Below are 5,637 nucleotides of genomic sequence, written 5' to 3'. Positions count from 1 at the left end.
AGTTACCCCTGATCAAACTTTTACATTTTTAGTACCCAAACAATCAGCTCAAAAGGTAGAGCTTAATGCAGTTTTACAAGCTTTTGTGATGTTTAAAGATTCTGTATTTAATTTATTTTCTGATAGTCAGTATGTAGTTAATGCTATAGTATCTCTTGAAGATGCTGGTAGGATTTCCCCTTCTTCTACTGTTTTCTCTTTGCTTTCCACTATACAAAGTCTAATCTGGGACAGAAAAGATCCATTCTTTATAGGACATATCAGGGCACATACAGGATTGCCTGGAGCCCTTAGTTTGGGCAATGATTTAGCAGATAAAACTACACATGACATACATATTTTCTCTACACTAGAAGAAGCTATAAATTTTCATAAAAAGTTCCATGTCAATGCTAATACTTTACAAAAGTGTTTTAAAATAACTAAGGAACAAGCTAGACAAATAATAAAACAATGTCAAAATTGTGTGACCTTTTTACCACAAGTTAATCTTGGAGTCAATCCTAGAGGATTGATACCTAACCATATTTGGCAGATGGACGTCACACACTTGCCAGAATTTGGAAAATTAAAATATTTGCATGTTACAGTTGATACTTCTTCTGGATTTTTGATGGGCTCCCTTCATGCCGGAGAAAAAACTAAAGATGTTATAGCTCATTGCTTACAAAATTTTGCCACTGTGGGTGTTCCAAAACAGTTAAAAACAGATAATGCCCCTGGTTATACTTCTACCTCTTTTAAACAATTTTGCTCAACATTTGGCATTACTCATATAACAGGAATCCCATACAATCCACAGGGACAAGGCATAGTTGAAAGAGCTCATCAAACTATTAAAATGTACTTATTAAAGCAAAAAGAAGGAATTGGGAAGGGGTATATATTCCCCAAAGATAAACTTAAAATAACCCTTTTTACTCTAAACTTTTTAAATTTGGATTCATCAGGACTTAGTGCTGCGGAAAGGCATATGTGTCCAAAAAATGTACATAAGCCCAAGGTACTTTGGAAGGATATTCTAACAGGACAATGGAAAGGTCCTGACCCAGTAATTGTCTGGAGTCGGGGGTCTGTTTGTGTGTTTCCACAGGGAGAACAGCAGCCAATTTGGATTCCAGAGAGATTAACCAAGGTCCTGACCCAGTGATTGTCTGGAGTCGGGGGTCTGTTTATGTGTTTCCACAGGGAGAACAGCAGCCGATTTGGATTCCAGAAAGATTAACTAAAGCGATTTCTACAGACCAAAAAGAAGATGATTTGGCTCAAATCCATAACAACTGATATCCAAAACTCCAGTTTGGCTATTCTTACATCTGCAACAGAACCAGGATGCTTTTTTCAATATCTATTTTATTATTGCCCTTTGCCATATCATGAAGTTCTATTTTGTTTTTTGAGCTCATACAGACCTAGGTTAATGTTTTGCTGATCAGTTCTATTTTTTGACTATAGAGTTTTTAAACATTGCAATGGAGATTTCACCTGTAAAAAGTTATAAGGCCTTTACTATAATGTTATGTGTTGTATGTATTATGTTATGTGTGCACACTTGTGTTTTGTGTTATATGTTTGAATGTCCATATATCATATATGATGAGCGCTCATGATAAAATGGATCCAAATATTTTTTTTTTCACGTGATTTATATGGTTTAATTTATATTGGGTAAACAACTGTTGAGGATTGTTTTAATATGTAAACAAAAAAGAAGGTTAACAGATCTGTTTGTTTACTTTCACCTTTCCTTTTCATTATATTTAATAATTCTCTTAAAGATAATGTAAATTGTTAAGAAAATTGTTTTCTTTTAGTGCCTTCTGTAATGTTACATAATTTTTTCTTTAGCCATTATTGCCAGAATTCCTATCTTCATCCCAGTGCCGGTGAAGACAATGTAAATTGTTAAGAAAATTGTTTTCTTTTAGTGCCTTCTGTAATGTTACATAATTTTTTCTTTAGCCATTATTGCCAGAATTCCTATCTTCATCCCAGTGCTGGTGAAGTCAAAGATAAAACCAATCTACACCTTCTACAATAGCCATCACTGAACTGCTTGCAGAACTTGCCTGGACACATTGTGAGCTCACCTGTACAATTTTTCAAAGGAGCCCTCAATTGGCTTAATGTCATGGCATTTTGCATCCTCCTCTACTAGTGATGGTCTAAAATTTGGGGGCCAACAGAGGTGAGGCAAAGAACCTCACCCCCCCACTGGTGCAAAGGCCTATCCACAAGTATAGCTGTATGCTGGACCGGTAGTCAGTGACGGGTATGATCCAATTGCAGTGGTACCAACCTAAGACAGGAGGCTGACGCCTAGAGGTCAGTTCATCCGATGACGGGTAAGGACCATATGTTGAATTGGACTGCCTAACAGGCACGGTCCCTAAGCCACATGCTTGTTGTTTAAACAGAGAGGGGGAGATGTTGAGAGCCACAGCCGAAGGGGCCCCAGCAAACTTCCAGCTGCCAGCAATCCAGCTGCCGGCTGATGATTGGCTCACAGCGGCCCCAGCAACATCTAGCTGATTGGCTCCTCTGCGGTGATGCTCATTGGACTGTTTCCCTGCCCTTTCAGACCACGGAGCTGCTCATTGGGGGACTTTTTGGCTCTGCCCACGTGACCCAGCCAATCGGCCTCAAGAGCAGGAGGATTGTGGGAGGTGGGGAGAAGCTTGTGGGGGGAGAGAGAAGCTTGTGGGGGGGAGAGAGAGGCGTGTGGAAAGCCGATGGTGGCAGTTGAGGCTCTGAGGGGTTTTTTCCTGAGAGGCTGTTTGTTTGGCGTGTTTGGTTCTAAAAATAAAGTTAGTTTCTTTTGACAAGTGGCTCCTGATTGTGCCCAGCCAGACTGCGGCACCTTACAACACTGAAAAATTAGAAAAAAGAATTCTACAGCAATAATGTATGTTTGCAACAACCGAAATAACCAACAGAAGCAGATGGACTAAAACAACCTAAATATTAATTAATAGGGGAATCCATTAAAACTAAGAATTTTTATATATTTACAAGCTTTATCTTACTATTAATATTATTATTAATTTTCCCTTAGTATAAAAGTAATGTTTCACAATATAAAAAATAGAAAATGTAGATATACAAAAATAAAAGAACATTACAAGTCACAAAAAAACAAAACAAACAAACAAAAAAAAAACAAAATAGGGCTGGGGATGAAGCTCTGTGGTTGAGGGTCCCTGAGTTCAATCCCAGGTACCCCCCAACCATGAAAAAAAGAGATACATGTATATCTGTATTTAATGTGCTTCTCTTCATAATAGCCAAGATATGGAATCAGGCTTGGTGCCTATCAAGGAATAAATAGAGGGATGGGGTGGTAGTGCAGTGGTAGAGGGCCTGCCTAGCACATGTGAAGCACTGGGTTCTATCCTCAGCACCACATAAAAACAAATAAGTAAAATAAACATACTAAAAAGAGAGCGAGCGAGAGAGAGATGAATGGAGAAAGAGACTATCCTACATATATATATATACAATGGAGTATTCCCCAGCCATAAAAAATAAGGAAAGTGAATGGAACTAGAAGATGGCATGTTAATCAAATGAGCCAGACAGAAAGACAAGTATCATGTGTTTTCTCTCATACTTGAAAATTAAACAATAATGAAAGAAAAATAAATGAAAAATGATCATAAAGAAGAGGAGTGGTAAGGCCCTGGGAAGTGGGCTGGGGCAGGAGAGAAAGGGGATGGGAGGGGCAGAAGTAAGGGGATGGGCTTCCCATCACAAGGTCTGTGCAGATATGGAAGTGAACCCCTCATTTCTTCACTGAATACAGGCAAATAATTGTAATAAAGTTAACAGGTAAAAATAAGAAGAGTAAGTCATATGTAGAATCTTAAAATGAGAAGAAAATGAGTTGGGTTCATAGGTCTTATGGAATAACTGGTGGTTCTCCAGATGGGGGTTGAAGGAAATGTGGGAGAAGTCTAGACAGAGTCACAGAATAGAGTATTCCAGACAAGGTTCCTTCTTACACTCTCATAATGTGACTAGGCAAAGTCTGACCTGTCAGCCCACACACTACTCACTGGAGCATGAAAACAGTGTGTTCTTAATGAGCATTTCAGACCAAGGCTGACTTAAAGCCAGTTCAGAGCAGTAGAGTGAATCTTTGCCAACTTCCCTTGACTGAAGAGCTGGACTCCAGCTAGTGCACCTCCCTCTTCATCTCTCCACAGGTGTCTGAAGCCATGAGAATGTTGTCCTTAATTTTTGCTGGCCTCATTCTTGTTGCTCAAATTTTCCCAGGTAAGAGGAAAGTGCTTAGAGAGGCAGAATTGGCAACTGGTTCAGGATCTGTCTTTGGAGAAGAAAGGTCTGCTTTTTACAAAAGTGCCTCATTCATTCTTGTGTCCTATAAAGGTCCCAGGCCAAACTAGTCCCTGGGATTCTGTCCTGTGCTCAGAAATAGAGCCAAGGGACCCACTGACCTAGATCATCTCCCACCAGGATTTATCTCATTTGTTTTCCTAAAACCTCCACCAAGGGGTTTGGGCTTCTTTTTACATTTACATCTCTTTCCTGAGTTTGTAGCCTTCAACCCATCCTCAGCACAGGCCACAGTGATTGCTTAATATAAGAGGAAGTCCCAGAGGCACCCTCCAAACACATTGCTAATTCAGGAAAATAAAGCCTTTGTAGTCTAAGCTAAGTTAATAGCTTGTAGCCGGCAGTTTTCTGTGTTTCCTTAGTTGGCCCAATTCTCCTATCCTTAGATTATTTCAGACATTCTTTCAGTCTCACATAGTGATTAAAAAATGTATCATTAAAACCACCAACATCTTGATTCACTTGCTCTTGAGCCTTCGGTTCTTCTAAAGGATCATTCTTGAAAGCAGGTAGGGTGAGACCAAAGGGCAGCCAGGAGCAACGTCCTCATGCCAGGTTCTCACTTGCAGAATCAGCCCCTTAGCTTCTGCTCCCAGCCTCTTTCCACAGATGTCAGAAGGTGGATTCCAGCCAGGAAAATACGTTTTAAACTGTTCTCTCCACCCACAACCAGGACTCCACATTAGTCACGTCAGTATGTAGAAGGAGATTCTTAAGAGCTTGCTATCTCCAGAGCTTAGCCTGGGCATGCTTGAATCCCCAAAACAAGCAAAACTGGGGCCCAAATAATGACTCTACAACCACAACAACTGTGAAGAGTCTCAGAGATGAGCATGCATCTAATGGTCAAATAAAGGAACAGAGATCAGGAGTTTCAGCTACTCAAGGTTAAATCTCCATTTCAATCCTCATAAGCTGTTTGAATTCTGTACTTCAGTTTCCTCTCTATAAGTGGAAGTGATAATAGGATTTCTTTTAATATTAAGGAATTTGCTACATTAATTACAGGATGACTTGTTAAAATAAGGAAACTTAAAAATAGAGTGACTAACAAAACATGGAAATCTGTTTTATTTTTATACAAAAGTCCAAAAAGCCCAAAAATTCAACTAGGTTGGGCTGGAGGCTCTCCATCAAGCTATGCTGAGATTAGGCTGAAGTTCAACCTTGACATCCTAACCATGCCACTGTTTGATCAGGTTGAAAAGATGCTCTAAATGTCGAGCAGGTACTCTCAGTAGAGACATCGAGGGACAAGTTTAAACAGGGGCAGCGCTTGTC

Source organism: Marmota flaviventris, chromosome 3, assembly GCF_047511675.1.
Source record: "Marmota flaviventris isolate mMarFla1 chromosome 3, mMarFla1.hap1, whole genome shotgun sequence".
In the NCBI taxonomy this organism is placed as follows: Eukaryota; Metazoa; Chordata; class Mammalia; order Rodentia; family Sciuridae; genus Marmota; species Marmota flaviventris.
This window is presented reverse-complemented; position numbering follows the sequence as displayed.